The sequence below is a fragment of the Podarcis liolepis genome (genome assembly GCF_965112155.1).
Source record: "Podarcis liolepis genome assembly, chromosome: 14".
In the NCBI taxonomy this organism is placed as follows: domain Eukaryota; kingdom Metazoa; phylum Chordata; class Lepidosauria; order Squamata; family Lacertidae; genus Podarcis; species Podarcis liolepis.
In genome coordinates this window covers 50,673,198-50,691,263 of record NC_139569.1, presented here as the reverse complement: position 1 = coordinate 50,691,263, position 18,066 = coordinate 50,673,198, and the positions used below count along the sequence as shown (strand labels likewise).

The 18,066-nt window shown below is 44.7% G+C and overlaps 1 long non-coding RNA gene across 1 annotated transcript in view; it reads left to right on the top strand.

Annotated features, from left to right (window-relative positions):
* Nucleotides 1–8,399, top strand: part of LOC310693704 — a 354,955-nt gene extending 346,556 nt beyond the window's left edge. Inside the window, exon 3 of the long non-coding RNA XR_014519347.1 lies at nucleotides 8,332–8,399. This is a non-coding gene — a long non-coding RNA (uncharacterized lncRNA). The remainder of the gene's footprint in view (nucleotides 1–8,331) is intronic.
* Nucleotides 8,400–18,066: the final 9,667 nt, after the last annotated feature.

The window sequence follows — 18,066 nt, the reverse complement described above, 5'->3', positions numbered from 1 at the left end:
TCAAGCTGATATACATGTTTATTATCCCCCTCTTCCATTAGTCCCCACAACAACCCCATGAGGGAGATCAGGTTGAGAGGCAGTGACTGGCCCAAGGTCACCCAGGGAGTGTTGTGGCCAAGTGATGATCTGAACCCTGGCCTCCCAAGTCCTAGTTGGACCCTCTAATCGCTACACCACAATGGAGCACCACCCCAGCTGACTCGGCCTTTGGGTTGTCTTTCCAATGAGTCTACCTCAAGGCTATAGCTCAGTGGTAGAGCACCTGCTTGACATGCAGAAGGTCCCATGTTCAATCCCCAGTATCTGGAGGCAGGGCTGGGAGAGAACCCTGCTTGAAATCCTGGAGTCAGTGTAGGCAAAATTGAGCAAGATGGTTCCTCAATGTCCTTGTGTCTGTTCTCAATACTGCCTGTGATTTATGTATTTATCTATCTTCTGGCATCCACATGCTGCCTTTCTTCTACAGAGCTCAAGGCAATATACTTGTGGTTCTCAAGTGGTTAGCCATCCAGGCACTGACCTGTTTAGCTTCAAAATCATGGTAGCCTCATGTGTCTTTGGACATACCTTTGGTATTCACACCTCCAGCTCTTCATGTGGTTGACCACCTATGGCCCAGCACTGATACCCTGAGTAAGATTTATCATGGAGTCCTCACAGACTGTCGTCCAACATCAAGTGCATGGCTAATGGTTGGATCAATAAACATCAGAGATCAGTTAGAGATTTGCCTTTTGTTCCTGACAAAAACTAATCAATCTCAAGATGTATAATTGATTTTAATGAAATGGAGGCTCCCCAACCCCCGTCTTTGATCCTTGCATTAATGATTGCCTAGAGACAGCAGCAAAATCTGGGCACCCAATGCATCTTTCACTAGCTTTGCCATCCCTGATGGTTCCCTGCATTTCAATGATGGGTCACTACCCAAAAGGACCGCAGCTTAGGCTCATCCCAACTGCACAAAGAAACACCCCAAGTGACATTTTCCCGTTGTCGACACTGACCCCCCCTTTTAACCTTGTAGTTTATGCACAATTAATTGAGATGTCTTTTATACTTGATGTGCTGTAAAATTAATGTCTAATTTATGTAATTAGTCAATTAACTCTAATTCCAGCATATGGTTCCAAATGCCCAGAAGGTTGGTTCTCTCTCTCTCTCTCTCTCTCTCTCTCTCTCTCTCTCTCTGTTCTGCTTTTCCCACCCCTTCCCTCGAACTTATTTTGATGTCACCAAATGCAACTAATTGATTTTACATACATATTAACTTTAAATTCATATTTAGCAGCTCCTTTTTGTGAGGTGGATTTAATGTCTGTCTTTCTAACTTTTTTGTTTGTTGGGGTGGTGGGAGTTGGCTAACCAATCATTTGCTGGATGTCAGAATAAATGTGACTTTCCCTCATATCTCCATCATTTGGCTGCCTCCTGTGAGGAGGTTTTCTGCCCTAGCTGCCTTTTCATTGTGGGCTTTCTGGTTGCATTACGCTCTTCCATTCCATGGAATGACACGCCTATAGAATTTGAATGCTATGAATATTTAATATAAAACATTTCCAAGGGAATTTTTGTTTGTTTTTTCTAAATCACAATATCCTGCAGACATTTCTTTCTTTCTTTAAAATAGATCTTATTAATACAATGATCGGGGGGGGGGGGTTATGAAAATTTAAGTATTGCCATATAATTAGAGAGTGAATAGATTCCTGAAGAGTCAGGCTGTTAGAGGAAAAAGAAAAGTGAAGACTTGTGGCACATTCAAGACCATTTTATTATATTCTTGTTAAGATGTGATTTTCCCCCACCTTTGGACTCTCTGCTCATTGATGCTAATCCATTGTTTGCACTACAAATATTGGTGTAGTAAAGCACTAAGAGATATTGAGATAGTTTTGGTGATTAAACCTTTGCAGTGATTGCCTGAGTTGCCTTGATGTCACAGAGACATCTCAGCTGGTTACATACAGAGGCAGAAGCTTCTCTGTCTGCAACCAATTGAGTTGTTCAGATCCTGGAGCAGTGGTAGGCACCCTGTGGCCCTCCAGTCCCAGCCAGAGTGGCCAATTGTCAAATATGACAGGAGTTGCATTCCAGCAACATCTGAAGGGTCAGATGCCCTGATCTCTGCCAAACTTGTGCCCTTCAGATGCTGTTGGATGGTCATTGCTGGGAAAGACCAATGATGATGGGCACAAGTTACCCCCCACTGTCCTAGAGAGAGATATCTACTACTGTATATATTTTCGAAAATGGTTTGTCTTCTTGTTCTCTATGCATTCAGACGCCTCTTGAGATATCATGACACAAGACGTTTCAAGGTGGAGATGATAGTCTTTCTAAATGTTTGGACACTGGGCACCATTTTGAACCAAGATGGCAGATTGGGACATGACTTGGGCATGATTTCCCCTGATTTTTGGCATGGCAGATCAAAATTCACATATTACACTATCCATTTTAAAAATCACATGTTTTTTTTGTTTTTTGTTTTTTTTCAGAATATTCCCTGGCAGAGCACTCCTTGCTAGTACAGTAATAGAAAAGGCTGTGGATTATATTGCTCCTCCTCTAACTCAGGGCTGGAAGGATGCTTTGACTTTTACACTAAATGTGTGGTACAAAAAGACTCTACATAGTTTCCATGGAGAAGCTAACTCATGAGCACATAGCCACCAAGGGCTCTGCTGCACCACAAGACTTTTAACAAATTTTAAATATGTGTATGTTTTAATGATTTCATTTCTTGTTTGTTTTCTTACAATGGATCTGTGACCATGTAATACATGATTGATTGATATCTGGTGCTTGGATCTGATATTTGCTTTAGTGCGCATTGTATCTCTTCTAGGGAGGAAGATGGGGAGAAAACCAGAATCATTTGACTCCATCTTCAGGGACTCCTGCCACTCTCTCCCATTAGCTGCTCCCACTGCCACCCACCAAGACCTGCTACTCTTGGTGGGTGGCAGTGGCTTGGTGGGTGGCAGTGGGAGCAGCTAATGGGAGAGAGTGGCAGGAGTCCCTGAAGATGGAGTCAAATGATTCTGGTTTTCTCCCCATCTTCCTCCCTAGAAGAGATACAATGCGCACTAAAGCAAATATCAGATCCAAGCACCAGATATCAATCAATCATGTATTACATGGTCACAGATCCATTGTAAGAAAACAAACAAGAAATGAAATCATTAAAACATACACATATTTAAAATACAATGTGTTACAAAGGATAAAAACATGAGATCCAAACTGCCAAGAGAGTGAAGGAATCAACTTATTAGTCCTTTGAGCAGAGAAGAGGAACCTGGCCACTAGTTCTGTTATTAAATTGTTTGCATCAGCCATGAACTATTCCAGATATCATTCTGGGGTCCTTCAAGGTGTTTCCTCATAATGGGGCAAAATAGCCTGTTATGCTCCTCTCTACAAAGATCATATTTGAAAAAGGTGTGACCCACAGTTTCAACTTCCTCATCTCCACAGGGAGAAGAAGAAGAAGAAGAGTTTGGATTTGATATCCCGCCTTTCACTCCCCTTCAGGAGTCTCAAAGCGGCTAACATTCTCCTTTCCCTTCCTCCCCCACAACAAACACTCTGTGAGGTGAGTGGGGCTGAGAGACTTCACAGAAGTGTGACTGGCCCAAGGTCACCCAGCAGCTGCATGTGGAGGAGCGGAGACACGAACCCGGTTTCCCAGATTACGTGACTACCGCTCTTAACCACTACACCACACTGGCTCTGTCTGGAATGTCTGAGGGAGGCAGACATTCCTCACATGGGACCCACTGATAATGCACTTCCAACACAGGACATCTCAGCACCAACAAACATGTAAGTTGTGTCTCTGAGAAGCTGTTGAACCTTCCTTTTTTCCTCACACTGAACAAAGAAGCACCAAAGTGCTTGACATAATCTGCAGTGACTTACATGGTCCAATGTTTGTTCCCTCATTGGAGAATAATTGCATACTGATGCCATTTTGTGCAGCATATTTTCTCAAGGAAAAGAGTCAAACACTGGAAATGTTCCAGAAATTCCTTGCCATGGTGAAGAACAAATTGCAGAGAGCACCAGCTCTCCTGAAGATGGATAATGGGGGTGAGTTTTTGCTCTTGCGACTTGTAATCCCTTGTAGAAAAAGAGGGGATTGAACATGTAACCACTGTTCCTTATACCCCACCACAGGATTAAGTAGCTGAAAAGAAAGTTCAGATCCATCATGGAGATGACAAGGTGCATGTTAACAAATGCATCTCTACCTCGACGCATGTGGGAAGACACAGAAGCAACTGCAGTGGATCTCCAGAACAGACTGCCCACACACACCTCTTGAGCTTTGGCATGGGAGAACTCCCAATCTGTCACACATTCATGTATTTGGAAGCCTAGGCTTCAGCCATGTTCCCAGAGAACATAGACACAAGCTTGACTTCAGAGTGCAAGCAGGTATCTTTGTGGGATATGCCACTGGAGGAAAAGGTTACAAAGTTATGGACCTGGAAAGAGGAAAAAGCAGCACAAGACATGTAGTTCATTTTGATGAGCACAACAAAGTTGGCACAAGGAATAGTGTTGTGGACTTTTCTGATAAATCAGAAGAAGCCAATGACCTTATACACTTCCCCTCACTAACTTTTCAATGTCCAGATCTTCTTTCCAGTGTCATAGCCCCCTCTACAGGCGACGCACAAGAAAAAGACCCAGAGGACCAGACTCCTAGCAGCAGCGCCAGAGATGAATTGGAGCAGCTTGATGCGGCCATGCCTGCGTTGGAGGAAGAGGAGGAAGCTGGTGCATTTCCAGGACCAGTAGAGGTGTTCCATCATTACAGCTGTCCTCCTTCACAGCATCGGCGTTACTTCGGGAACCTTCCACATGGGAGGCGAGAGAGAAGGCACCAGCTACAGAAGCCTGTCTAGGGGGGGAGGTTGCAGAGGAGGATGCATTGTATCAAAACAACATCTGGATTCTTACTAATCTACCTCCTGGGAAGAAGGTGATAGGAAGGAAGTGGGTTTTTTAAATTAAACAAGGGACAGAAGGCAAAGTGCAGTGCTACAAAGCCAGACTTGTGGTTCAAGGTTTCAGTCACCGATATTGCAAAGACTATGATGAAGTTTTTGATCCAACTGTCCGATACAGCCGTGTAAGAATGCATGAGAGTCATTTAGTGTGCAAACTACAAAAAGGACTTTATGGACTGAAACAGGCTGCTAGGGCCTGGAATCAGAAGCTACATAAAATACTAACACAGCTTGAGTACAAACAAGGCCATGCCAACAAATGTTTGTACACCAAGTGTAATAATGGACAAATTTCTTACCTTGCCTTTGTTGATTATTTGATTATTGCCACAGAAAATGTCAAAGATTACACACAAGTTGTGAAACATTTCAGCAAAACATTTAAGCAAAGATGTGGAGCCTCCTCTGTGCCCAGGGGTACCACATTGAGGGACCCAGATCTCTGGTTTAGACTTTTTTCTGGAGAGCTTAAGAAAGAGTGTTTATGAATGAGGGTACTCCACAAGTAGATTCATGTGAAGGACTGTATGTTCAGTTCCTTACTAAGCATGGCAAATTACCTTCCTTGGGCCAACGGAGTGAGGCAGAAGTACACTTTTGAAAACGATCCCAGCACGAGTGCTGTGGCATCATAAAACTTTTATCTCTTCTTTCTGGACAAATTAATGAGCAATTTAATTAATAAAAATCAGAGGGTAGTGTAAGTGCAACGATAATGAAGTTAAATGAGTGCACAGTAAAATATTCCCTAATCCAGCGCATTGCCAAATGCCCCTTTAATTCCGCTTAGCACTAAAAGGGTTTTGAGCATTGTAATGAGATTCCACTGTCTGCTAATTAATTGACACTCTCCTGAATATTCATATGTGCTAGCACCAATACGTTCCTAATTGCAGCATGGAATGGATCTCCCAGGAAGGGAAGATCGCCATTGACTTAATTAAAATAATATATGCCAGAACCAGCATGTTGAAGCTGTGAGATGTTTGCCATCGAGTGAGGGAAGGTTTGTTTAAAAACAGGGGTGGGAAAGCCCATCACTCAAATCAGGGAATGAAAGGCACGTGTCTGGACTGGAATACTTTCCAGAAACCAAAAGAGCATTCTGAGTTCATTCAGAGATTGCAAGAGCCTCCAGGTCTGACTTGTTCATCTTCCTGCTGCTGCATTACAGGCTAGATTTCTAACACATATGCTAAGGACTCCAGAATTTGACTGTGCTAAATTTAGAGGAAATCTGGTCAGGGGTGCCCTCTACAGAAATATTTGGGGGAAATCGCTTTGTCAGAGCTGAAAGGAGAGAGTGATAACTAGTAAAATATTCTGCTTGCTAAGTTTACTCATCATAAATGAACCCAGATTGGCTTACACGTGTAGTCATTAGAATAAAATTCATTTGATAAAACAGTAACAAATTGGGTGCTCTTTTTTAAAAGAACAAGCAAACACCATGCACACTGAAAGATGGACACTTCTGTGACTAGGCAACCAAAACTCTCCAAGGCGAGATTATTATGCACCCTAAACAAATTGTGTAAATTTGAACCGCTTCTCTTAGGTAGCCTAATTTATATGCAGCTATTCTGACTAGTTTGCATACCTTATCCCAGTTTTGCTCATCATGTGGGAAGGGGGAAGGAACTGTGAAACAGGATGAAGCCTGTTTCTGCCCCCTCTGCTGGGCATCTGTTTCTGCCAGCTCTTCTGCTTCTGAGATCTTAGCAGGTATTGCTCATTTGTAATGTTGAGGGCAGGAAACTTGTTTTCTTTTTTTGAAGTCATCAAACTTGAAATTTCCCAGAGAGCTGAATTTTGCACTGAGCACATTTGGTGCTTCTTCTGCGCTCCCTTGACATTGTGGCATGTTGTGTTCATGGTCTCAAATAAAATTAAACCACAACATTCATCCAAACCAGCTTCAGCCAGCACATCTGTGGCTCATGGGAGTTGTAGTCCAAAATATATGGAGGGAAAGATTGATTCAATCCATACTTAGTAAGCTTTCCATGATCAGAGAAAGCCACCCACAAATGCAAAATTGGTCCCAAATGCAGATTGCAAGGCAATACAGGGAAGCAAACAATAGTGTACTCTCATTTCTTTTGCCCATTCATGTCAATGAAAATAAAGGGCTATATAATAGTGTATGGTAACATTTTTCTTGGAATATTCTCTTTTGTTACATTTCTAAACCAAATTATTGGCTTGGCATGATTATATTTACAATTGCATGTAAAGCTCCTTTTGCATACTTTTTATTTTGTTTCATTTTTTACACTTTATTATTGTTGATGATTATGATACTTTTCAATGCATATGTTTTGATGTAACACACTACATTTTGTCCTTGATGATCTGTTGTCATACTGTTCTTCCATACTAAATTATATATATATATATATATATATATATATATATATATATATATATATATATATATTGTGTGTGTGTGTGTGTGTGTGTACACACACACACAACAAACCTCCTCAGGGTGGAAAAGTATTCTTGCACAAGTGCTTCCAGTGTACTATGGACATCTGGGATTGCCTGGTAAACAATCCCCACTCCCACTCTGAATGCCTGGCTTCATCCCCTGAAGGAGGGAATCGTGACAGTTCCTCACTCACACATGTACACCATCATTACTGGAAGATGTACCCACACATTGAGAAAGGGGCGGTGTTATTAAGAGCTTAAGTACATAAGAAGAGCCTGCTGAATCAGGCCAATGGTCTATGTAGCCCAACATCCTGGTCTCACAGTAGCTAGGGGAGCAAGCAGGTGGCGCTCCCCTACCACTGAGCCTCTTGGGCTTGCCAATCGGAAGGTTAGCAGTTCAAATCCGTTTGACAGTGATGAGCTCCTGTTGCTCTGTCCCAGCTGCTGCCAACCTAGCAGTTTGAAAGCACACCAGTGCAAGTAGATAAATAGGTACCGCTGCGGCGGGAAGGTAAATGGCGTTTCCATGTGCTCTGGCTTCTGTCACCATGTTCTGTTGTGCCAGAAGTGGTTTAGTCATGCTGGCCACATGACCTGAAAAGCTGTTTGTGGACAAATGCTGGCTCCCTGGGCCTAAAAGTGAGACGAGCATTGCACCCCATAATCGCCTTTGACTGGACTTAACTGTCCAGGGGTCCTTTACCTTTACCTGCCTTACCTTCTCATAGTAGCCAGCCATGTGCCTTTTGGAAACCAGCAAACAGGATTCAAGCACAAGAGCCCTCTCTCCTCCTGTGGCTTCCAGCAAGTGATATTCAGAAGCATCACTGCTTCCAACCATGGAGGGAAAGCACATCCATCATAGGTTGTTGTTGCTGTTGTTTAGTCGTTTAGTCGTGTCCGAGTCTTCGTGACCCCCTGGACCAGAGCACGCCAGTCATTCCTGTCTTCCCATCATAGGTAGCAGCCATCAATAGACCCATCTGGCATGAATTTGTCCTGGTGGCTCTCCAGAGGTTGCTGGACTGTGACCCCACTATCACCCCTGAGCACTGTCAATGCTGGCTGGGGCTGACAGGTGCTGTGGAGTCCAACAACATCTGGAGAGCATCAAGTTTAAAGGGTGTTAAAAAGGAATGGTGTTACACTCTTGATCTGAAGTGAACCAGTGTGACATCCTGCATGCAGCCTTCAATGCTTCTTAGATGGCTTCAGGGGTAGTGGATGGTTGATTTAAGAAGCCGAGACTCGCCCATCTTATTTGTCCCTTGAAACCCCAAATAAGTGGCATTATTGTTAAAGACAGCCTTGAAATGCTCTCTCTCTCTCTCTCTCTCTCTCTCTCTCACACACACACACACACAGAGAGAGAGAGAGAGAGAGAGAGAGAGAGAGAGAGAGAGAGAAGAAGAGTTTATTTGAAGACACACAAATGCATATTTATTATACACATATCTGCATTAACAATGTAAATTACACCGCCAGCACTCTGTGCTTGTTTATTCATTAGGTCTTTAGAAAATCTACATTGCCTCCAGATAGTAGCATGGATGATAATGTGAAATACACAAGCCATGTGTATTTCTACCCAGCTGAGATCTATGAGGAGAAGTCATTCACAAAACCAGAGGAACACAATGATAGGAAGGAGGAAGGAATCCCAGAAGTTGTTCTACCACAGAGATGGAGAACTTGTGACCCTCTAGACATCGTTGGACTCAAACTCCCATCATCACTGATCATCATATATGCTTGGCTGATGGTGCCTAAGTGATTGAAGTCCAACAACATCTGGAGGGTCATAGGTTCCCATCTCTGCTCTACCACAAGGTGGCTGCCTCTGGTGCTGGCTGATGGGTACCATGGAGGGCAGCCAACTGAACCCATTTAGTACCATCCACCAGGATGTTCTCCTGCTCAGTCCAGGATCCAGTGTCTCCAGGAGGGACCATAAGTTTGCGATAGAGCATATGCATCAAACAAGTTAAAACCTCAGCATCTCCCATTTTAAAAAAACTAGCAGAGTTGCAAAAAAAAGTCTGTTTCAAAATATCAGGAGAGCTGTTCAGAATAGATTTTGCTGGATGAGATGGATCAGTTGTTTTCCTTGGTTTAAGGCAGCTTCCTGTTTTCAGACCATCAGCAACGTTGCAGCCAAATCCACTAATTCCAATAACCATTTTTCCATAGTAGGTAATAATGAGTACTTCCATCTTTGTGCATATAACAGTCTTGTGGCTGTGATCATATATTGCAATAGTCTTCCATATTATTTTTCTAATTATATATCCGTCAGCCCCAGCAGAAAAAGCTCTTACAACCCCAATAATCACCCCTGACAATTGGCCATGCTGCCTGGAGCTGATGGGAGTTGAAGAATCCAACAAAGTTGGGGGGGGGACGACACCAGGTTTCCCAACCTCCTTGTAAAGTGTGAGGAGGCACCACTGGGGTCCCACTTCAAGCAACAAAATGCCCTGGGCATTTTCATTCCTAAGAGGAATCTGTGTGTGTGTGTGTGTGTGAGAGAGAGAGAGAGAGAGGGAGAGAGAGAGAGAGAGAGAGAGAGAGAGAGAGAGAGAGAGAGAGACTCTAATCTGTAATTGTAGGGATTCTTTTTTTAAAAAAAAAAAGTCAATTCTGCAGTTTTCAAAAACCAATCCTTTTGGGTGGCAGCACCCACACTTTGGAACTCCCTTCATATTGACATCAGGCAGGCACCTTCAGTGTAGTCTTTTCAGAGCCTGCTAAAAGCATTTTTGTTTAGGGAAGTCTGCCCAGATATGTAGAATGCTGACTTGTGTTTTAATTGTTGATTTTAAATTTTTTTTAGTGTTTTAAATGGTGTTGTTAACTGCGTGTTCTTACGAAAAATTCCATTGTTTAATTCTTTTTGCAAACCACTTTAAGTTTTGATTACAATCAAGCTGGATATAAATCTTGAGAAAAGAATAAAAAATTAAAATTAAAATGCTATTGCACAGTTTGAACCTTTTCAGTGTAGCCGCCAAGGGTTGTATTTTAAAAAAATTCTTGGGTTAATCTACTACCCAAATAAAGTTGTATCCTTAATTTTCTCCTAAATTAGGTTTATTTAAAAATTGTCAGAACCAGTTGATTTAAAACGAAGAGCTGCAGTGGAAACTGATTGTAGATCAGGAACACACCCACACACCCAACAAGATGCTGCAATGTTGTACCGGTTCAGTTCAGTTATTATCATGGCGTTTCTTAAAACCCGCTGCTATCTTGGAACCAGAAAATATTTTTTTGTGTGTCAGTGGGACCGCTTGCTTTTCTGCTCTTGCACAGATCCTGTCCATGCCCACAGGGGAGCTTCCGTTCTTGCGGGATTTGTGCCCTGTGTGCATGTGTGAGAGACAGTCACGAGTGGGAATTCACCGCAAAGGCAGAGGAATCGCTTTCTAGCCATAGAGATGCAAAGTGACCTATATTTTTTTTAAGTGCCGGAAATTAAGGGAAGAATTTGGTGCGGGGGTGTGTGCAGGGGGTTTGGTGATCACTTTTAGGTCTTTAAAATGTCAGCTCTGTAGGTGGCAACCCAGTGGAAGGGGGCGGGAGGAAGAAGCTGAAGAAACCACGAAGCTCACAACAATCAAAGCTTTGAACACGGCCTCTTATCACTCCCATACATGCCAAATTTAGCATTTGTGCATCTTCTCGTGTGTGTGTATGAGGTTTTAATCTTGTTTTATGAGCGAGGGGGTGGGTCTACAGGGACTCTCAGGAAAGATACGCATTTAAAATAAACAAGCACAGTTTTTTAAAAGCCCCCCCCCCCGTTACTTTCTGAGAGTTCCAACGGTTCAGAAATCATCCGCGTTTGAGGGTTTTTCCCCGGGTGAGGGTATCATTCTCGGTGCTTCCGAACATGATGCACAGTAATTACAATTTCATCCCCGTGCATGCGCTGTAAAGGCTAATTGCTGAATCGAGAAGCAGACTGATCTGATCTTCGATAGATGCCGATTATTTATTTCTGAGCCGGGAAACAGGAGCGTTTAACGCTATCCCCCTGTCTCATCTTACCTATGAGTAAACCATCGCCTTGAGAGGGACTGGCTTCTGGAACAGACGCGCACAGGATCAGAATCTGCATCGCTACTGACCCGTGCCCGCTTCCCTTCCTTGGCAACCACTCCTGTTGAACAAGATGGGACTTACTTCCGAGTAAACGTATCTAGCACCTGTGTTGGCAGTATTTTTTTCTAACGGGCCCAAACGCATTTCAGTTTCGCACTTCCAATGGCAGAAGATGTGGGAGAAATTTTAAAGCCAAGAAAAGAGAGAGAGAGAGAAATATTCGAAAGGGGTGTTGGAATGAGAGAACAAGACACTTTTAACAACCAGTGTGTATCTATGCATATGTGTGTGTGTGTAATGAGATATTTATCTTAAGGCGAGCGAAAGAGTTTCGTCCACCCATCCATTAACCACCACACAAAACCTTTTTTCTGGGTGGGACCCCACCGAAGTTGCTTCAGTTTTGACAATGCTGTTTAGCTATCATTTGCTATTTTGAATGAATGGGCGCCATCCTCCTTTTTACAACATTTGTTTCCTATTATGGAGAGGTGCAGCAGTTGAGGGCAGACATGTGAAAGTGCCTGTTTGATTCTCTTTTTTCTTCCCCCTGACCCCGCCTTTGTCCGCTTTCACCCTGGGAATGTCACGCCTCACTACTTCACTTTGAGATGCTCGGGAAAGTGGCTTTGTTCGAGCCTTTTTAGACATACACGAAATTGTTCTCTTTCCCCCTGCTGTAAAAGATACTTCAGATTGGGGGACCCGGTTCACAAGTGCAATGCAGTTTGGCTTAGGCGCAACCTTTGTTCGCCTTGAACAAATGACCAAACACTGCCCACATTATATAGTCGATCTGCTTCTGCCTTAACACCAGAGTTAGAAGCTGGGAGAAAAAGGCGAGTTAATCCCTCCTCGGGGGCTAAGGTGGCATTGGCAATATTTCCTACAAAGAGCGAGCGAGCGAGCGAGCGAGCGAGCGAGAGAGAGAGAGAGAGAGACTAAGGGTGGATTTTGGAAATACTACATCTGTTTAAAAAATATGGAACCACGCACACAACCCCTCTCCACGGACCATCCACTGCATCCCAGAATAAAACTGTGGGCAAGACCCCGGGGGTTCTCTAGAAGGGCCACTTTCCTGTTCCAAACGACCCCTGCTAAGATTGACCAATGAGGGAAATCTCACTTCCCCAAAACTGTGTTTGGAAAACTCAAGCAAAGCGGTGAGGGTGGAAAAGAGAGCGGGTGAGCCTCGTTTTAAGATTGGTGTTTCAGTGCCCCGTCAGAGATGCAGTTTGAGCAGTGAGGAAGGAGCGAGGGATGGATGGATGCAGCGCGTCCTGGAGCTAGAAGGGGACGTAATCTAAGGTCTCCCTGGCGACAGAGAAAGGTCTGGTTCCCGGCCACCAATTCTTTCCATCTCCAGAGGGGCAATCGAAACCCACCACGCAGGTAGTTTCATTAAACAGAAACTGCCGCCCAGTTTGATGGTGGCTCTCCAGGCTGTCCCGGCCGGGTTCACGCCTGCCGTCCGAGGAGCCCTTCCGCCCTTCCGCATTCCCATCTAAATGCACTACGCTAAAGGGGTCGGCTCCGGTCTAAGGAAAGCGGGATTCGCTTTGCTTAGGATCGCTCTGCGTTACTGGGATTTCCTAGGACAACATCCACTATACTAGGCCAGGCGGTTTACCTCCATCCCCGCCCGTTTTTTCCCCTCCACCATAAAGCGAGCTCGGAGCAACGCATTCATTCACTTGCTTGACTTTTATAATTTAACCAGACAGGTGAATTTCTGTAAGGCAGCTCCCCGCGGCAGGACGTGGATTGGGACCGGAGGGCAAGGAGTAGGTGCCAACCTCTTGCGCCAAGATATGGCTTGGCATCCAGGAGACAAGAGGAAGCAACCCACCAGCACGCGCAGCCTTAGTCCACACACAGGGCAGCTGGTGCTGTGTGAGGACCCCTGAGTAGTGGAAGTTACCCTTACTAGCTTGCGACTAGTCGTGTCCACCCACAACCCCTAAAACCAGCCACACGGCTCCTTTATCACACTCCAGAGAGGGGAGAAAACATTATTTATTGAATTTGTTAGTCTTTTTATCTTGCTCAAAGCAACCCAGAACGACTTACAAACAAACAGGCGAAGAAAAAAGCCTCACATAGATACATTAAAACCAAGAGGAAAAAGATTTGATCTTCTACTTTTCTTAGAAATAATAATTGCAGCCTTTCCGCCCGGGAAGTGGGCGCGCGTATTTGTCAGTCACTTACAGAAAGAATGGTATGTAAATGCATGTGTATAATCTTGTCTTGATTATCTAAGGGCATTCGGTTTGACAACTCTTTCTTTCTGTACCTGGGCTATCTCTGCGGGGGTTAAGGGTGAGGAGGAAAGACACACGCAGTGGACAGAGCAGGGACTTTTATTTCAGGACTGGGGGTGAAGGTGATGCCGACTAGAGTTTACTTTTTACTTGTTTGGGATCGTCCTGGTTCTCACCTCCTGATGACGAGTGGCTGATAGCCCGTCGCCCTCTGCGTCCAGCCCTGGCCATGCGCGGATGACCTGGGGTGGGAGGAGGTTCACATGTACATGCTGGAGGATTGCCACGTCGCGTGATGTCTCCCTGTGACATCTCTGACTCTCCTCCAGAGAGCAGTGCTTTCCTCGGGAATCGAGTCACACATTCAACTCAAAGGTACGAGCAATCAGGAGCACATAAAAGGAGCCTTTTGTGAGCAAGCCCTTTCGACCTGCTTCACGCAGACTTTCGGATTCTGCGATCTCCGCTTAACTGCCCCGATCTTGAGATTATCAAATCTGTGTAGCTGATGTTGGGCCGGGAACAGCCGCAAGGGTTGCACGTTGATTGCAGCAAAAAGGAACTTCTTTCTCGATTTCACTTGGCGCCACGCGGTCAGATGCTGTTTCCTCTAGGAGCAAAGAGCGGCGGAGCGAGAGTTGGAAGGCAAAACTTCTCGCGCTATCCGCTCGCGCTCTTCAGCTGACCTTCTTTAAAGAGCGGCAGCGCAAGTCTACTCAGAAGTAAATCCCCAGTAAGTGAAGTGAGACTTACTCCCAGGTGTGAAGGAGTAAGCCCATTGGGACCTACTTCGGCATAAAGAGACATAAGATTGAGCTGAAGGGCTGCAAACATGAACATACTTAAGCAGGTACAAACTCCCTGAGCAGGTGAAGATCCGATCGTCTACATTTTAAAATAGAAATTGCTTTTATTGCTAGCGCTGCTGACGTGACATAGAAGGGTTGGGGCGGGAAGGATATTAATTTAATTCATTAATGTGCCCCACCCAAAATAATTATAGAATTTTCAGGAAAACTCAACTGAAAGGTATTTTACTCATTGGCTAATTAAAATTCGAGACAGGCTAGAGTCCTACGCACACTTTAAACGCAAGTAAGTCCCATGACTTACTGGCACGCGTAGGATCGGGCTGCGAGGATGCCATTTTCTGCAAGTGTGGGGCGAGATTACTACTGGAAAGGGAGTTCAGGGGGGTTCCCTGTGCAAAAAAACCACAGCCATTGAATAAGAAATAAACACGCCTAGGATCTGGCTGCTCGGTGGTGTCCCCCTAAAAAAAAAAAAGCAATCGCAAACGTAGGGTGGAATCAATGGTGCGTGTTTGGTCTCACACGCTTTGCCTTCCTCCGCTCACTGAGTCTATTTTAAGCGCACCATCCAGACGTTCTCCTAAGCAAGAGAGTTACCTTGGCCCACGGGTCTGTTTACCCTCAAGTAGAAGAGCCTCGGGTTGCAGCCTTGCTGTCTAGTCAAGATTTATTTAGTCGACACCCATGATCCTCTCAAGCCAGGAGGAATTTTGCCCGACTCATCACATGTCCAGGTTGGTTGTGATCCTATGCTCATTGGCTAGACAATAAACCACTTTTATCTCGCTGGGACTTCTTTTCAGCGATGCATGCATAGGATTCGGCCAGACCTCTGCAGCTTCCCACACGTTCAAATACAACTCCCGCCCGGGAAACAAGTCCCATTTGAATTCAGTGGTTTGCTTTCTGGTAAAACGCATGCCTCGGTTAACAGCGGCTACCACATCTTTCCTTTTTTTGTTGTTGTTTGTAAATATCGATTAGAGAGGAAGGTTTGTGTGTGTGTTTTAGACCCAGTAGAGGTTTTATATTTTTAAATGACAGGCACGGAGAATTTGTTTTAGCGCTGATCAGGCAAAGGGAACAGAATCATTCGGGAGAGGGAGGGAGGGAGGGGGGAGGGGAGAGACCCTAAGTAGTTCCACGCCACCAAAGTGGCAGATTTGGCGAAAGAATGCCTAATGCGAGAGAGCTCAAAGGCCCGCGCGCCTTGATGCCTTTAAAGCCCCCAGTTCCCACAAAGTAGCCAGATCGCTTGGCAAAAGGCACAAGGGAAGAAACCCGCACCTTCTTGTGGTCACCGCATTTCCCCCCGCGTCCTGCTTAAAAAAAAATTAAATGCGCAAATTAACCCCAACTTCAAGCAGTAAAATAAAATAAAAATGTGTATCCTTTTCTCAGGAAACGATGGCGGAGAGAGTGAGCATCAGGTGGGGGTCCTGGCTCTCGCCTTCGCCCGCAGATAATTCCTCTCCGCCCGGCTCGCCCCCACCACAAAGTAAGAGGGGTTCAGAGAGGACTGGATTATTGTTGCTGGCAGTGGCCGCCTAGGAGACCTTAAGAAGCTGGGACATCTCTCCCCCGCACCCGTCCCCAATTCCTCGCCTTCCTTTCAGCCCCTCTTCCCACTGTTTTGTCAATATTAACAAGCTGGTATGAGCCCTCACTTTCATAAACAAAGCTTTTAGGTTCTTTTGGAGTTCTGAAACGTGTGTGTGTAAATAATCCGTGCAAAAGTTGAGGGGCATCCCCCCCCAGCAACGCATCTGCGTGTAAACACATCCCCAAAAATCAATATTGTGGTGCTTGTCACTTTTTTGTCCTTGCCTCGCCTCGCCTTCCGTCCCTCCCTCCCCGGCTCGCCACTGAAGCGAATTGTGGATTTATGGAGGGGAAATTAGCATAAATTATTGCCAAATCTGGAAAACGTGTGTGGTCTAACTTGTGGGAAAGGAGGCTTAAAGCGAGCTCTCCATGCATGCAGAAAGGTGGTCCGCGGGAGCGCCTTGAATGCTCCCTGCGCCCGGCGGATTTCCATTGGATATAATTGACTTATGTGGGTTTTTATACAGTTTTCCCAACACTTCCCCTGAGCTCCTTATTTGAATAAGATTTCTTTCCTCCCACCCACCCACCCACATTCTTCACCCCACCTCCAAGTCTATTTGTTTTGATTTCCTACAGAATAGCGGTTGATTCCCCCTTTGGCGAGTGATTCCTTCGTGTCTCCAAACCCAAAATAACATTTGAGGCGTGCGCTTAATATTTTAAAACTGAGAGCATGGATTTGGAAAAGGATATTTTTTTTAAATGGGTGAAAGGAGTATGAGAGACAATCAGGGAAATTCTTTTCCGTTTCCAAAGTGACGCACAGAACCCTGAGCCTCAACCCTATACATTTTTACGCGTAAAGGTTTCCTGAATGCAGTGGCAACGTGTTTTAGAATCCGCACCCCTTCTTAGGGTGGGAAAGAGCCCTATTAAAATCCGTGCAATTCTGAGGAAGGACGCGCTGTTACTCGGAAGAAAGCCCCGGAAATTAATGGGGAATTCTTTTAAAAAAACGTGCTCAGGATCTCCGGAAGTCTCGTGTAAATTTACTCAGAAGTAATCCCCAGTTATTTCTTATTGAGTTATATTCCCAAATAAAGTGACCATTTGGCTGCTTACTTTGCTTCCGGGTAAATACACCAACAGTCAGGCTGCGCTGATGGGTTCTGCAGACAAGTCAACAGCTTTCCGGATCGCGATGCTTTCTCTCTTTTATTCATAACTTGTCCGAAGTACAGCATGTGATTTTACAGTAATGATTAGTAAATTAATGTATTAACTCTTTATTTGTGTGTGTGTTGGGGGGGAGCATGGATCGAGTGAAAAGCCTGGCAGTAGGCTTAAGTGGTTTGTGGATCTGAATTTTTGAAGCGATAATGCGTGACTACCCGCAGAACTAATGGGGGTTTCTTAAGGCGGACTGAAGGCACTACCACATTTTTACTCCTAATTAGTTTATAGATTGGTACATGCTGTTAAGTCAGTGGGCAGAGAGGTATAGCCTTAATAGCTTGTGTGACTGTGTGTATAAACTTATTTACGTCCATGGGTCTCCCACACACCCCAAAAGAGAATCCCAAACTCTGGATGCAGGAAGAACCCCCCACCAACTTCGCCATTTAGATTTCTGCTGTTTAGGACGCTGGAATGATTTGGGCACTCCGTTGCTCCACTAGAGAAATGTCCCAGGAACAAAACCCTGAACCTTTACGAGAAAAGAGCGGAAGCGCCTGCTTGGGGAGGTGAGCATATAAACCGTGAAACAAAAGGAACTCCTTTAAAGCTTTGGTTCCTTTTACTTCCAAGCGCAACCCAACAATTACCCGGCTGGATCAGACCAAAAAAGTCCATCTGGCCTAACCAGAT